Source organism: Vicia villosa, unplaced genomic scaffold (genome assembly GCF_029867415.1).
Source record: "Vicia villosa cultivar HV-30 ecotype Madison, WI unplaced genomic scaffold, Vvil1.0 ctg.000429F_1_1, whole genome shotgun sequence".
In the NCBI taxonomy this organism is placed as follows: Eukaryota; Viridiplantae; Streptophyta; class Magnoliopsida; order Fabales; family Fabaceae; genus Vicia; species Vicia villosa.
Window position 1 is genome coordinate 294936 of NW_026705205.1, and position 15566 is coordinate 310501.

The following is a 15566-nucleotide window of genomic DNA, read 5'->3' on the forward strand; positions in this document are numbered from 1 at the left end:
CCCAAAGATAAGCTCTGGTTTGAAGAAATCGATTCTTCTTGCCAAAGAACTTTGAAAAACAATGAACAAGAGAAGAGAAAGAGAAAGCAAGTAATATGGTTGCTTTGGTGTGTTTTTGAATGAGGAATGCATCTGTATTTATAGGCAAATGGATCAGTATAGCTGCAGAGGAGTGAGCTTCCTTAGTGAAGTTGATTTGCTTTCTTAGCCATGAAGGAAATTTGCAAATATCTCTTATGCAATGATGAGAATTTTGATTCCATTTGATCAATCCCCTAGCCCTCGATTTTGCTTGATCTTAGGGGACAATTCTGAGCCAGAAATGAGCTCTAATTGGTTGGTGAGAAGATTCCTTGGGTGATTCATCAATTTGCCATAAATTCACAAATGTAATCATTACATAATCACATGTTCTTGTTTTTAGAATCTTCTTCAATTCTTATGGCATGGTGAAAATGAATGCATGGCATGTTTGCAGATGTATTATGGGTCATGTAGCATCTGCATTTGAGGTCATGTGCACAAAATTTCAAAGTTCCAAAATGATGCATGACCTATAATTTCACTTCATGAGGCCAACTTTGAACAAGCATAACTCTTAGCTCAAATTGAATTTTGAGAAGGTTGAACACAATTTGGAAAGCCCTAAACATCTACTTTAAATCATTAGTTTATGTCTTCTTCAGAATCCTTTGGGAAATTTGTGAAAAATGAGGCCAAAGTTGGAAGAAAACTAGGTTAAAACACTTAGAAAAATTTCTAAGTGTTTATGACCTAAACTTCAAAATCTCCAAAACTTCATAAATGGTTGATCTTTTGAAAAAAGTTCCCTTGTAAGATGTTGTTTTATTTGGCAAGATCTACAACTTTCATGTTGGAAGTTTTTTGAGTTGTGTAGGTGAAATTTTGAGATCTCACCATGCCTTCAAAAACCCTAATTCCCGACTTTTCGCTCCTTGATGAATTTCTTTGAATTTCTTTGGCCAAATGACTTTGACATCCATATATTGATGATATTGATCTTTGAAAGTCAATTTTTGACCAAAAACCTTAAAAGTCAATGATGATCCTTCACAGTTGACTTTTTCCCGACAAAGTGAATTTTTGGGTTTTTGTGTAGAAATAAGATCTTCTCCCCAAATGGATGATATAAATGGATTATATGGAGGTAGTAGAGATCCTTGAATCATGTCTTGAGTTTTGGATTCATGCCCTGATCAGAAGTCAACTATCTTGGTGAATTAGGTCAAAACCCTAACTTGTCGACCATGTGAAAGTAATGACTGTAGACTTTGAATTGAAGTGTGATGTCCAGTAGACTTTGTAATATGAGTTATTTGAAGATGATTGATGTCTTTGAATGACCCTCTGAGGTTTTTTAGGGTTTCCCAAATGTGATCCCTGATTTTAGTCCTTGATAGGCTCAAAACCCTAGTCTGGTGACCTGAGTAAACCTGTACTCATATGACTGGATGTCTAATCAATCATAGATGAGAAAAGTGAAGTTTTTGAGCCCCATGATTGTATTAGAGACTAGTCTTTTTATTGATTGATCCTTTGCCTGAGCTTTCTTGTCTTTGAGCATCCTCGATTAGGTACCAGATGGAGAAATGACTGCTCTGGGTACTTGTCTTGACCTGATGAGAAATCCTGAAGATATGTCATCTCAGGGGGGTCAAAAATTAGGGTATGACAATGTATAGTAAGTTTTGATAACTTACTCTTGGAGTAAGAATATCCCTTATATATATATATATATATATATATATATATATATATATATATATTCTGACTATCTCTTTAGGTCATACTTAACATTTATTCTATCAGTAAGATGATAGTAGCATTATCAGTTTCTCGTTGTTCCTATATTCGTGCAAATGGATTCAATCATGACACGTACATGTTTGTCATATTATTTATATTAAGAGATGCTATACAAATTATATCTCTCATATGTTTTAATAAGATTCGTGGGCATACTTTTTTTGAGCTCGAGATATTATTTTAGTGTAACTCTCAAGAAGAAATTAAGATTAGAGAAATAGGCCCATGGTAAGTTGAACCTCTATAACTCTTAGTGCAATTTCTATATCTCTAACTCTTTTATATCTTTTGATTTATTTTCTTCCTACTATAATTTTTTCTTTCTCAAAAGAATGACTCAATCCATTACGGGTCATTCAACAATTAAACTCAACAATATTTCTTTATATATTAATCAAATTACTAATTAATATAATAATTCTATTTTTTTAAAAATTAATTAATTAAAGTAAATCCAAAATTTTTTAACAAACCCAAAACAACATTAAATCAAATCCAAAACTAACAATAACATTGAATAAGGCCAAGAGAAGAATGGTTGGTACCAAAGTTCAAGTGGGATATCCCTTGCATTCAAGGACAAATCATTTAAATTAATGAGAAGTATATAGTGATGAATAAAAAAGAACATAGCTTTCTATATAGTACACACAATCATGTATCAATTGTATTATTATAGTAACTAGTAAGTGTCCCCTCTCTCTCCCTTTTGCATATGAAAAAAATTAGTTAAATAAAAATAGAGAATAAAAAAAAGTTAGAAATTGAAGCAAATAAGACCAATAGCTACCCAAAAAAATCCAAAGGAAAGTGAATGAAAATAGAATTGGAAGAGTGGCTTTCTTGCCAACTTAGGTCTGTTTGTTCTTCTCATGACATGGAACTGTCGTTGGGCAACTATAACACCACATCACTGACACACTTTCAAGTTTCAATATTCAAGCAAAAAGCTCTACAAAAAGTCTCTTAACAAGAAAGGCAAAAGGGTACTTATAACAAAAGCTGCCAAATTTTTCCATGTACTTTTTTCAAACATCTACCTCTCATATTGTTTGAATGCTTTTATACTCAATTTCTAAATAAATAAAAATAAGTTTGTTACATTATTATAAACTCATGTGCAAAAGAAATATATTTTTTGTTTTTATATTTTTTTTACACTATATATATTTTGTTTTCTTAGTTGAACTTCATTTCTACACCAAGCTAAGTAGAGCAACAAGTTCCTCATAAAATGGAAGAATATTCAAGCATTCTCAAACAAGAAGAAGAAGCAAAAATCACAAAGCAAATTCAAGCACAAGAGGTGGTGATTATTATGGAGGAGTTTGAAGAATGCAAAACACCAACTTGTTCAAGAAACAAGATTCCTCTTCTTCAAAACTGTCCACCAGCTCCAAGAAAGAAAAGGAAAGTGCTACCATTTTCGCCGCGTTCTCGGATCATGAAGAGATCATCAGCAGCAACTGAATTGAAGTACGTAGTTAAGGATGAAGAGGTGGAGTGTTTGTTCCAATCCATGTTTCACCTTACTAAGGTAACTAGCAAGAGATGTAGAAGTATATGAATGAAGTTTGATAATTTGTTGTTGTTTTCTATTTCTCTATGAATTTTGTACTCTTTTAATGGATGTTAATAAATTTGCAATTCATTATGATTTATGTTTTTTTTTATTTATGGTTTTATATTCTAATTCAGATATAGTTCCATTCACTTTGGATGTATAGACATGTGTTTCATCTAAATTTCTTCACTCAACTATTTCCAAAGAAAGCATTGTTATTCACATTTATTTGATACTTTTATAGCTATATTCCATGCATTAATGATTAATTTGTGCTTTGTTTAGATAATATTATAAGAAAATTGTTACTAAAAAACATGTATAACATATACAATAAATGGGCTCACTAAATTTAACTTAAAGGTTCTCGAATCTAACTCTAGACAAATGGGAATTTAAATTCTTTTGAAGAAGCATTTTATTATATACTCTCTCCATCCCAAATTATAAAGAAATTTACACATTAATTATTCAATAAATTAAAAACGTGAATTTTTTTTATAATTTAGAACAGAGGGAGTATTATCTATTGTAGTTGTTCTCGGTTCAAAGAATCAGTCTAGAAAATGCCATGCTAATAATATTCTCTATATGAAAAAAAAAAAAAAAAAAGACCCCACTAAAAAGAATTCATCAATCCCAAGATCATTCAAACTATCTAAGCTACCTTTACTTATTAATTACTTCAAAAGATACTTTTTTTGGATACTTATATTTTGTGTTTTTTATTAAGTAACCTACATGAACTAAATAAAACTTTATTACTTCAAGTAGACCACAAATGCAAAATGGAAATTCAAGAGAAGTAACTGAAATTAAACTATCATAGCCTCAAGAAAGTATATAATTCCATGGTTATTGGGATTGATATCCTATTAGAGTTCTACTAGTTCAATAAAAATTCAATTCATATTATTTTAGCCTAAATTCTACTATCAACATTACAACTAGGTTGAAAGTTAACACCTAAATCCGAACTCTAGTTTTCATAATTATATGTGAATTTTTAGTAATTACGATTATTTTATCTAATGATAAAAAAAAATGTACATAAACAATTATGAATCGCAAAACTTTTCGAAGTATCAACACCGCATAGTTAAATCGAATACTTGCATGAGATTGAATCTAATACTACATAGTTATAAATGTAAATTCTTTGTCTACAAAATTCAATTCATATTATTTTAGCTTAAATTCTACTATCAACATTACAACTTTAGTGTAGGTAGTATGTAATATACATAAATGTTATAGTTCAATTAGCAAAAATCACTATTACTAAGTTGAAAGTTAACACCTAAATTCGAACTTTGATTTTCATGATTTTCACAGTTATATGTGAATTTTTAGTAATTACGATAATTTTATCTAATGATAAAAAAAAAAGTACATAAACAATTATGAATTGCAAAACTTTTCGAAATATCAACACCGCATAATTAAATCGAATACTTGCATGAGTTTGAATCTGATACTACATAGTTATAAATGTAAATTGTTTGTCTACAAAAAAAATTACTCAAATTTTAATAAGGGTACAAGTAGTAGAGTATAGGTTAATTTGTTTTTGTATGAAAGAAAAGAGTAATAAATGATGGTAAATATATGAGAGTGGTACAATGATGATAAGAATTTTTGATTTGTTTGGTTAGAAAAACAAAAGTTGGAAAGCAAAAGAAGGGAAACAAAACAAGTAAAGAACGTGGAGAGAGTAGAGACACAGAAATGATGTTCCACTATTTTATTAACTTTATATATGCATTAGGGTCATGTCACGTTCAAGTTATGGCACATTTGTGTTCTTCATGGGGACCATGACATATACTCCCACGAGCATCTTCACTGAACAAAAAATAACTGCAGTTCCATCTTTTTTACTTCAAACATTCTGCAATCAATTATGTTCTATTAGAGAAAAAATTTGAGAGGGTCATACATGTAAACATTAAAACAACAATTTCACAATTGATCCTTTTTAAAGTTAAGTCTGCAAATCCTATCTCAATTGACAAAAACATCAATTTTGTTAGGTTAGACGGCAACATCAGAGTTTGAACAACGACTTTTACAATTGTCTGTGAATTTTTAGTGGTTATTACCACTTCGTCTACATACCAGTATAAAATTAAGTTTAGCATATGAAACACTAACACAGATATAAATATAGACTACGATAATGACACAATCGAACACTAACTATGTCGGACATTGATACATATCAATCGGACATCAAATGTTCTTTTTTTTTTCCAAAGGTGTCTACATAAAGTGCAGAAGATAATCCAAAGTCTAGTCAAGATTCTCACAAGTCATTCCAAATATCATTACAAGTTTTGCAGAAGCCTTGTCAAATATTAGACTCAAGATCCTTTACTTGAATACGGGGATGGTGTCCCTACCTCATTTATATTTAGGTTTAATCACTTGGATCCAAAAATTGTCTTTATAACAAAAAAGTATTGAAGTGTTTGAATTAATTTGTTAGGTGGTTAACTGATTTGAAACACATTAGTTGTGATTAGTGTGTGTATATATATACTTGTTAATAATTCAATGAAATAACAATTGCACACTATATATTACTATATATTCAAGGCAAAATACTTTTTTTTTTCTGTTAATTTCGGGGTTCATTTTAGTCCCTTAATTTCAAAAAGTATCATATTGATCCCTTAACTCTTCAAAAGATTTCATTTTAGTCCTTTTTGCCATATTAGCGACCGTCTTTTTAGTTTTTTCGTCGCTAATGTGACAAAAAGGAATAAAATGACACATTTTGTAGAGTTAAGGGACCAATATGACACTTTTTGAAGTTTTTTTTTTTAATAAGCAATTGATTATAAAGTTCGCACTAGGGGTGCAACCCTTACAAAAAAACGCTATAAAGCATTAGAACAAGATAAAGGAAGTTTGAACCATTCATAATAAATGGCACTAAACTTAGAATACCCAAAAGACAACCATCTCCAAGATAGAAAAACGATATTGGAGTTAATGGACCAAAATGAACCCTGAAATTAACATAAGGGACCAAAAAGAGTATTTTGCCTATATTCAACAATCCTCCTAGGATCTCCCATATTCTAAATTGATTCAAGTGAGTGACTCTTGATGGGTTAAGAGATGGACATTTATATTGAGTCAAGAACAATTATATAAACAATTATATATGTGAGACTGATATTACCTTTTTACTTAAAATCTTAAAACTTTATGTATTTAATTACAAATGTCAAACCTTTATTTCTTTTTAAAATAATGTGAGATATTTAATTTTCACTATCACTTTAATATGTCTCTCAAGTGTGAGTCAATCCACTTATTTACTTCCTTTAAATAGAAAATCTTTCATCCACAACCCTTATCACGTCACAAACACTTCAAATAAGCTTGCCATCTAACTACTACCTTATAAGGAAGATTTATGATACAACTTATCCTTAGTTGAACGATCTACTTTAATATAATTTATGGGTCATGAGAAGAACATTCTCAATTCTCATTGAGTTAAGAGCAGCCAGACAACTAAGAGACATGTCACCTCTTCTATTAAAACTTTAAGGTAATAGGTACATGTCATCTAACTTATTAAATTTTCAACTTCCATTATGGAACATGTAACTCAGACTTGTCTTACAACTAAAAAAGTGTTGAACCTCAATATAAAAATAATGTTAGGTCAAAATGAATATTCATACAAGTCCCACATTTAATAAAAGCAAGAAAAAATATGTAGAGTATTATTATAAATATTGAGAATTAGTTTGAGTTTTCTTCACTACAACAACTCCTTTCTTGTGGGTGTGTTGAAATTTGGGTATTTGTGTATCATGAGAGTGTCTCTAATTTTTTTGTGCACAAATAGTTGAGAAAGTTTGCAATTTTTTCGTGTAAAAATTGTAGTTAAGAGATGTTGCAATTTTCTATTAAAAAATTATAGTTGAAAAAGAGTTCTCAATTTTCTCTTTGAAACTTTTGTAATTGTATAATAGTGTTTGTAATTTTATCCTTATAAAAGTTACAAGTTGAATAATATAAGATTTTTGTTAAGATATTGTGGATAAATGTATGAAAGAGTAAAGCCACAATAAATTTGTGAGTTGTATTTTATTTTTTCGAATTTTTACTTCTTTTTATTTGCCGAGCTTTTGTGAGTGTAGAGATTTATTATACAATTAATATCTGAGTTAAGGTACTAATAAGGGGAGATAGAGAGAGAAGCAAAATTATTTTCAAGGAAGGAAGAGAAACAATACTCATTCATTAGAAGAGATGTTTACATAGGCAAAAAGAGAATATATAAAGTTTAAGAGCACTATTTCAACACACGAGCTTAGTTATGATATTAATCATTTCGTTTATAAAGATGAAAGTGAGGACAAAGTGAATAAATGTGAGATTTTTAATAAATGGAGGAAATCTTAGGTCAAAGTAAAGATTCATTTAAATTTCACATAGAATAGAAGAAGTATAAAAAAAATAAAGAGTGTTATTATAAATATAGAGATTTTGTTTGTCTTTTTTCCCCACCAACTCTAGCCTTGTGGGTTTATTGTTGTTTAGTTAGTTGTGTGTTGACAGAGTATTTGTAATTTTTTGTATTAAAAATATATTTGAGAGAGTTTACACTTTTTCTGTACTAAAATTGTATTTGAAATACCAATCGTTAATTGGTCCAGTGGTGATTAGCACTAGATTTGTTAGGAAGAACTACGGTTCGATCCCCCGCAACTGTGATTGGAAGGGGGCTTTACCTACTTAATGCCAGAGCTGACCCTCGTATCGGACTAAACCGGTGGTGATAAACAAAAAAATTGTATAAAATATGGAAAGGGTGAGAGAGAATTTGAGAGAATGTGGTTTAAATAGTGGCATTATTATTAACGATCCAAATTGAGGTAGTTATATAACTATACACAACTGTACAAGTAACCAACTAAACAAAAACAGAAAAACTTTAAGCTCGTAATCGGTTACATATTTCCTATAAGCAGATACAAAGAGCTATTTCTTGGAGTGGTAACCGGTTCCGAAAAAGTGTTAATCGTTATGAGTGCATTTTGTTTAGTATGGTAACCGGTTATAGCTTCGACGTAACTGATTACGCTTTACTTGAATTATTTTTTTCAACACACCACCTTAATTCAAGTATTCCATACTCATGTGTATCTTCAACCTCTTGAACACTTCAATTGAAACTCCTTTGGTTAGCAAATCGGCCACTTGATCTTCACTTTTGCAATACCCCAATTTCAATTTTCCTTCACTTATAAGTTCTCTCAATTAGTGAAATTTCATCTCTATATGTTTCTTCTCCCATGCAACGCCTTCCTCAATCTATAGAACTTGGAATCTTGATTTTGTACAATAGAAATAGGTGATTATGTCACATACACTTCCTCTTCTAATGGACCATTCAAAATGCATATTTGACTTTTGTTTGGTAGATTGACCAATTGTCGTTATTTGCAAATCCAACAACTAGCATTATGGTTTCAGTTTTCTCACCGCTGCAAATACTTCTTCAAAGTCTATGCCTTATCTTTGCAAAAATCTCTCTACTACTAATCTAGCCTTGTGCTTGATATTTTCACCTTTGAGATATGCCTTCACTTTGTATACCCATCTTACACCAATTGGTTTCTTTCCTTGAGGTAGATCAACTAGTTACCATGAGTTATTTTTCTCAATTGACTCCAACTCCTCTTTCATTACACATATCCATTTTGGACCATTCAAGGCCTCTTCCATTTCACCGGTACATATATAGACATGAGTAACAAATGGACAATATCACCATTGTTGTTTACATCATTATCCGAGAATAACCCACAATCTTGAAATCTTGCAGACGTGCCTCTTTGACTTGTTGATATTCTCATATTTTGTTCAAGTTAGAGTTCAACAGTTGTATTTTCTGGCCCTTCAAATACTACAAGAATAGTTTCAACATTATGGTAATTGGTTATTGTTGGCTAGTAATCATTTATTGCATGCTTCCAGTCCCTCAATTCATCAAAAATCATGTCCCCACTAATTAAGATTATCTTGTTAACTGTGCCATAGAGTTTGTAACCACTCATTGAGTGATACCTAACAAGTATCATTTGATCTCTCTTGACATATAGCTTCTTTCAATGCTGATCTGAAACATGTATATTCGCCATTGAACTAAACACCCTTAAGTGAATTATATTTGGTTTGAATCGAGACCATGATTCTTCGGGTGTAATATTTTTCAACTTCTTTGTTGGATACCTATTAAACAAGTACGTCGTTATGTACATTACTTCTCCCCGTAATTATTTGAGCAAGTTCTTCCCTTTCAACATATTTCTCACCATGATAATAATTTAATGATTCTTTGTTTCAGCGACTCTATTTTGTTGAGGCATATAGGGTGGCACTACCTCATGAACAATTCCCTCTTGATCACAAAATTTCTCAACATCATTTGAGACATACTCACCTCTACCATCAGTTTTAAAAGTTTTGATTTTGTGATCACATTGTCTTTCTACCATGAATTTGAACTTCCTGAACACTTTAAGCACCTAATCTTTTTTTATCAAGTAATTCCATAACTTTCTACTATAATCATCAATGAAAGTAACAAACTGGTCCACAAACATGTAAATACACTACCTCAAGATGACACTTTGCTCCACATATTGCATCTTAGATAAAAGTGTGTCTGAGTTTCTTGGGCTGCACACACTCTTCACATACTTCAGATGGAATATTGATCAACGGTAGCTCTGTAACCAAGTTATTTTTCTGTATAACATTGAGATATTTGAAATTCCAATGCCCAATTAAATAGTAACATATCCATTTATCTCTACTAGTTGTAAATGCAAGATACATATGCTCCATTACTTTCAATTCAATCTTGAAAGTTCTTTTCTCAGCCATAAGGGCCCTTAGGATCAAACTCCCATTTGCATCCATAACTTTCAACACTTTATTTTCCATGAGAATGTTGTAATTCGTTTCAAGCAATTGACTAATGTTTAAAATATTACAATTGATTCCAAGAATACACAACACATCTTCATTTAAAGAATGTCCGCCCTTATTTTTCTTGATTCATACATCACCAATCCCCTTTATTGCTAGTGTGCTTTCATCCACAAATTTCACTTTATTCTTCATGGGTTGATTGATTTTTACAAACCAATATTTCCTTCCTATCATGTGAGTTAAAAACCTATAGTCAAGTTACCATTGATTGCTACATTATACATATACTTGCGTAGTTACCATCATGTTTTCCACTCGTGGTAACCAATTATCAACAGAGCATAACTAGTTACTGTTGCATCCTGTATTATTTTCTACTTCAATGATCACTATCAATAGTATGCTCTCATCATCCTTTTGAATTGCAAAATTTTCTCTAGATTCTTGTGAATCATTCTTGTTGGCATTACATTCACGAGCAAAATGTCAATCTTTTGATAATTATAGCATTGTACATTCCTCTTATCATTTTCATTCTGGTGGTGGAAATGTGGCGGGTAGTTTGAGAAGTGGAGATAGAACTTTATTTCAAAGAGTTAGAGTTGGGGAAGGATCGTCACGTCCAACACAATTGACACTGCAAATGACGGAAACAATAAGACAATTGGAGCTAACTGAGGCGAGACGCAAGTCAGCACAACGTGAGGCGGAGCTAAAAGCCCAAATGGAGGAGCAACAACGGCAAATAGAGACAATGGCGAAGAGGCGAGTAGAAATGGAGGAGCAAATGCGGTTATTTATGCAATTCCAACAAAGAAGCGGTAGTCAAATGTTTGGTGGAAACGTAGGAGTTAGTGGTGCGCCGGTGGATGGAGAGAATGGTGATGACATTAACATTGATGATTTTCCCGACTCAGAAGACCCTTAGGATTAATTTTATTTTTATTTTTATTTGAAATTTGAAATTGTGTAGGATATTAAATTTAATTTTAATTCATATTTTGTTTATTATTATATTAAAATTTTAATATATTTTATTATTTTGTTTATTATTATATTTTTTTAATTGTGTAGGATATTTTATTTATTATTATATTATAATTTTTATTTTATATTTAAATAAATATTTTTTATTAATGTTTATTAATTTTGAATAAGACATAGTAATAAAACCTATATTATTAAATAATAATTAGTTTTTTTAAAAGAAAATTAATCTTAGTGATGTGATATACATGTCACTAATTTGTGACATCTCTATCACGTCGCAACCTTCTAAATGGAAACTAGAAATTTAAAAAAAAAAATCGTTGTGGAGTGATGTGGGTTTCACGTTGCAAACTTGTGGCATGGTTTTCATGTCACTAAAGGTCTCAGTTTTCTGTGTCTTGTATGCCTTTTATGTGTCTTGTCTGCTGTAACATAAAAAGTGGTTGGTGTCTGTCCATGATGTTGCAACGTGATTCCATGTCACGACTAAGTTGTCACGCACTCCCCTATGGCGTAGATGTGCATGTCGCAAATTTTGTGTTGTGACGTGATTTTCCACTTTGTGGCATGGAAATCACGTCACTAGTGAGCAACTTTTTTGTAATGTATTGAAAAAAAACTACTACAACAAAATAAGAATGTGTGAAAAAATAGAAAAGTCGTAACATTAATTAATGGGCTCCCTAGAAAGTTATGGTCATATTTGTTAAAAAATTGATTGTGAAAAAAAGAACTGGTCTATATGAATATAAAATATTTTATCAAACACAATGATCATCAAGCAATTTTCACTGCATTTGTTGAAGCGTCATTTGGATGCACATTATTGAAAATCTGCTCTTGACATGCTATTAACATTATCATATGTTATCATGTAGTCGTTAAGTTTCCATAATAATCTCCAAACTTAAAAAGTCAACATTTGGATTATGTGGAAAAAGATCAAAATAGTTTACTGCAAATAGAACATAGATCGCAGCTACTCCCTTATAAAAAGCTCAATTTTACACAATAGTCATAAAGAAAAGAAATAAAGACTAAAATTTTCACAATTTTATTCATTACATATAAATAAATACAACTTTGAAAAATCTTGTCATTGGAATTTAAGGAATCAATTTAAGAAGAAATAAAATGGACATTCAAAAGAATAACATAGAAAAGAAGATCTACTAAAAGTCAATAAAGAAACAAGCAAATGATTTCACTATATACACTTTTTGTTGGAATATTAAAACTCTTGTATTTCTATGTAAAGTTGTTTACATTATATGTTGAGTGATATTTGTAGGCATTTCATCTCTTATTCATTTATCTGATTTTAATTCTCAAAGGGATTATAGATCTATTTGAGATCTATTTGGGATAAATCTGAGATATAGGTTAACTGGATCAGGAAATATTTTTGAGATCTTGTAATTTATTTGATTATAGTGAAAATTTCTCAGTGTGAGAGGATTGAGCGTTGCTCTAAAATAAAAGGGTAAACTACGATAAACCATGTGTGTTTAATCTCTTTTCACTCATCTTATCTCACTACAACATTTATTGCTCCTGGCAACACTTTTTTATGCAACATGTATAAATTGTTGCCTAAAAGAAGATCAGACAATGCTTTCTGTTTGTTGCCATTACAATTCTCTTAACGTTTCATAAATGTTCCCTAAAATACTTCTGGGGACGATTTTCAAGCATTGCTATAATTTATCATTGGCAATAATTGATAATGTCCCTTTAAATGCTTATGGGAACAATTTTAGATCGTTGCACTATTCATATTCCTGACAAAAGGGTACATTTTTCCAATGTTCCATAAAAATATCAACAAAAATCAAAAAATTAGGTGGCAATTTTTCCTCCAAATATCATAAAATTGTATTACATTATAACATTTATTTATTTAAGTTAATAATAGAAACATATATTTTATGAAATTAAAATATTTAACAAAAGGTATCAAATATTAAACATTCAGGAAATAATAGTTTTCTTTTAAGTGGGTTATACAAGTTTAAGGCCCACACCCGGTTCACAAATTTTATGAAAACCTAACCTTTTACAAATAGGAAACTAAATTAACGAAACTGTATTGATTTGCGCTGTCGGTTTTATCGTTGTTTTGTATAATTAGTTTGAGATTAATTTATTAAAATATTTTTAGATAAATATTAATAATAATTTATAAATGTTATTAATCTCAGTTATTTTTATATAAATTTGATGTAATATTCAAGTATTTAATTAATATTATATTAGTAATAATATTAAAATTAATAAAAATTAATAATTTAAATTTTTTTTTATAATTAATATAAAATATTGAATAATGACTTATATTATTAGTTTGAGATTAATTTATTAAAATATTTTTGAACTAGTAATAATGATAGTAATTTTATAAATGTTATTAATCTCAATTATTATTATTATTATTATTATTATTATTACTATTATTATTATTATTATTGTTATATAAATTTAAATTACAAAACATATTAGTATGTCAGGTTAATATTATTATTGTTATATAAATGTTATTAGCAATAATAATAAAATTAATATAAATTTTATATGATAAACATTAGACTAATATCTATTCACTAATGGTAATCGTGTGATATCGTTTTAAATGTATGTCAGATTAAATCATGCCAAGCATATATGTATTTAGATTTTGTTTATAAATATTTCATAATGTTTATTTTATAAATAAATATAAATATGCATCGAACTTTAATTAAATTACTTTAAGTTAAAGAATTAAAAGGGAAAAATCACATTAAAAAAAAACCGGAACATAAAATAGGATCTCATTATTTTGTTTCATTCTTCTAATCTAGTTCTTTAACCTACCGTTTTTCACTTTGCCGATTTTTCATTCCTACGAAGCAACAATGGCAGGTGGTAAGATCAAGAAGAAGAAGGGAAAACCCTCACAACACACACATACCAAGGTGGAATGTCCTTTCACAAATCCAAAGGTCAGCATATTCTCAAAAATCCACTTTTTGTTGATTCCATAGTCCATAAATTTGGAATCAAAACTACCGATGTTATGCTTGAAATCGGTCTCGGTATAGGGAATTTAACTGAGAAGCTTTTGGATGCTGGGAAGAAGGTTATTGTTGTCGAGATTAATTCTCGTATGGTTCCAATGAATCCTTTCCAATCGCCTCACGGTATACACTTTTACCATATTTTTAGAATTATTTGTTTGTGGGTTTGATTTCTTGTTGAATTGTTTTGTATCATAATTTTGAATCTAGAGCTATTAACATTTGGTACCCAACATTACAGCAAAATGGATTTCTCATTAGGGTTCAATAACCGGTTTAAATTCCTTGAAAAAACCTCTTTTTTTTAATTTTAATTTGTTAATGTCAACTCATATGGAAAAAAGATAGTATAAAATGTAGAATCAAATCTAAAAGGAAGAAGAACAATTAAGGTGATTAATGTCATTTGTGACGTATGCAATGTTTGAAGAAGAAAGCATTTAGAAAATGTATTTTTTTTACTTGGTAAATAAAGTTGGTTTTTAGGATAACTTACTAGAAAAGTTGAACTTGAATAACTCTGCGGAATTATGGTGATGGTAATTGTAACTTACTAGAGAAATTTGTTTTTAATGATTATTACAAGTTATCCAAGGTGATGTACTGAAAATTGAACTTCCATACTTTAACTTATGCGTGGCAAATATTCCATATCAAATATTTTCTCCTCTCACATTCAAGTTACTCAACCACCAACCAACATTTAGGTGTGCAATCATAATGTACCAGAGAGAATTTTCCATGAGATTGGTTGCTCTGGCAAATGACAAACTCTATTGTCATCTTACTGTAAACACACAACTTCACGCTCGAATCTCCCACCTCCTCAAAGTTGAAAGAAACAATTTCAGACCTCCACCAAAGATCTGAAATCAAATGGTTTGTATAGTTTTCATTTCTCTTAATATTAATATTCTTAATCAATCACGAGGTATAATAAAATAGGAGGATAAAAAAGCTTGTTCTCCTCTTTCAGTTTCCTCTCATAGGGAATAGAAGTTTCATATTCAAAAGATCCTTGAACAAATTCTTGTGGATCAATCAGTGTTTTTAAATGATTGTTACTGCAGAATTTAGTGTAAATGATATTTTCGATGTTACCAATTTAGTGTTTTTCAATTCCAATATGATTAATTTAGTGGTATAGTAAGTTGAATATGACT

At 30.0% G+C, this 15566-nt stretch overlaps 1 pseudogene; it reads left to right on the plus strand.

Annotated features, from left to right (window-relative positions):
- Positions 1 to 14241: 14241 nt before the first annotated feature.
- LOC131628198 (ribosomal RNA small subunit methyltransferase-like) lies at positions 14242 to 15273 on the plus strand (annotated as a pseudogene).
- The last annotated feature ends 293 nt before the right edge of the window (positions 15274 to 15566 follow it).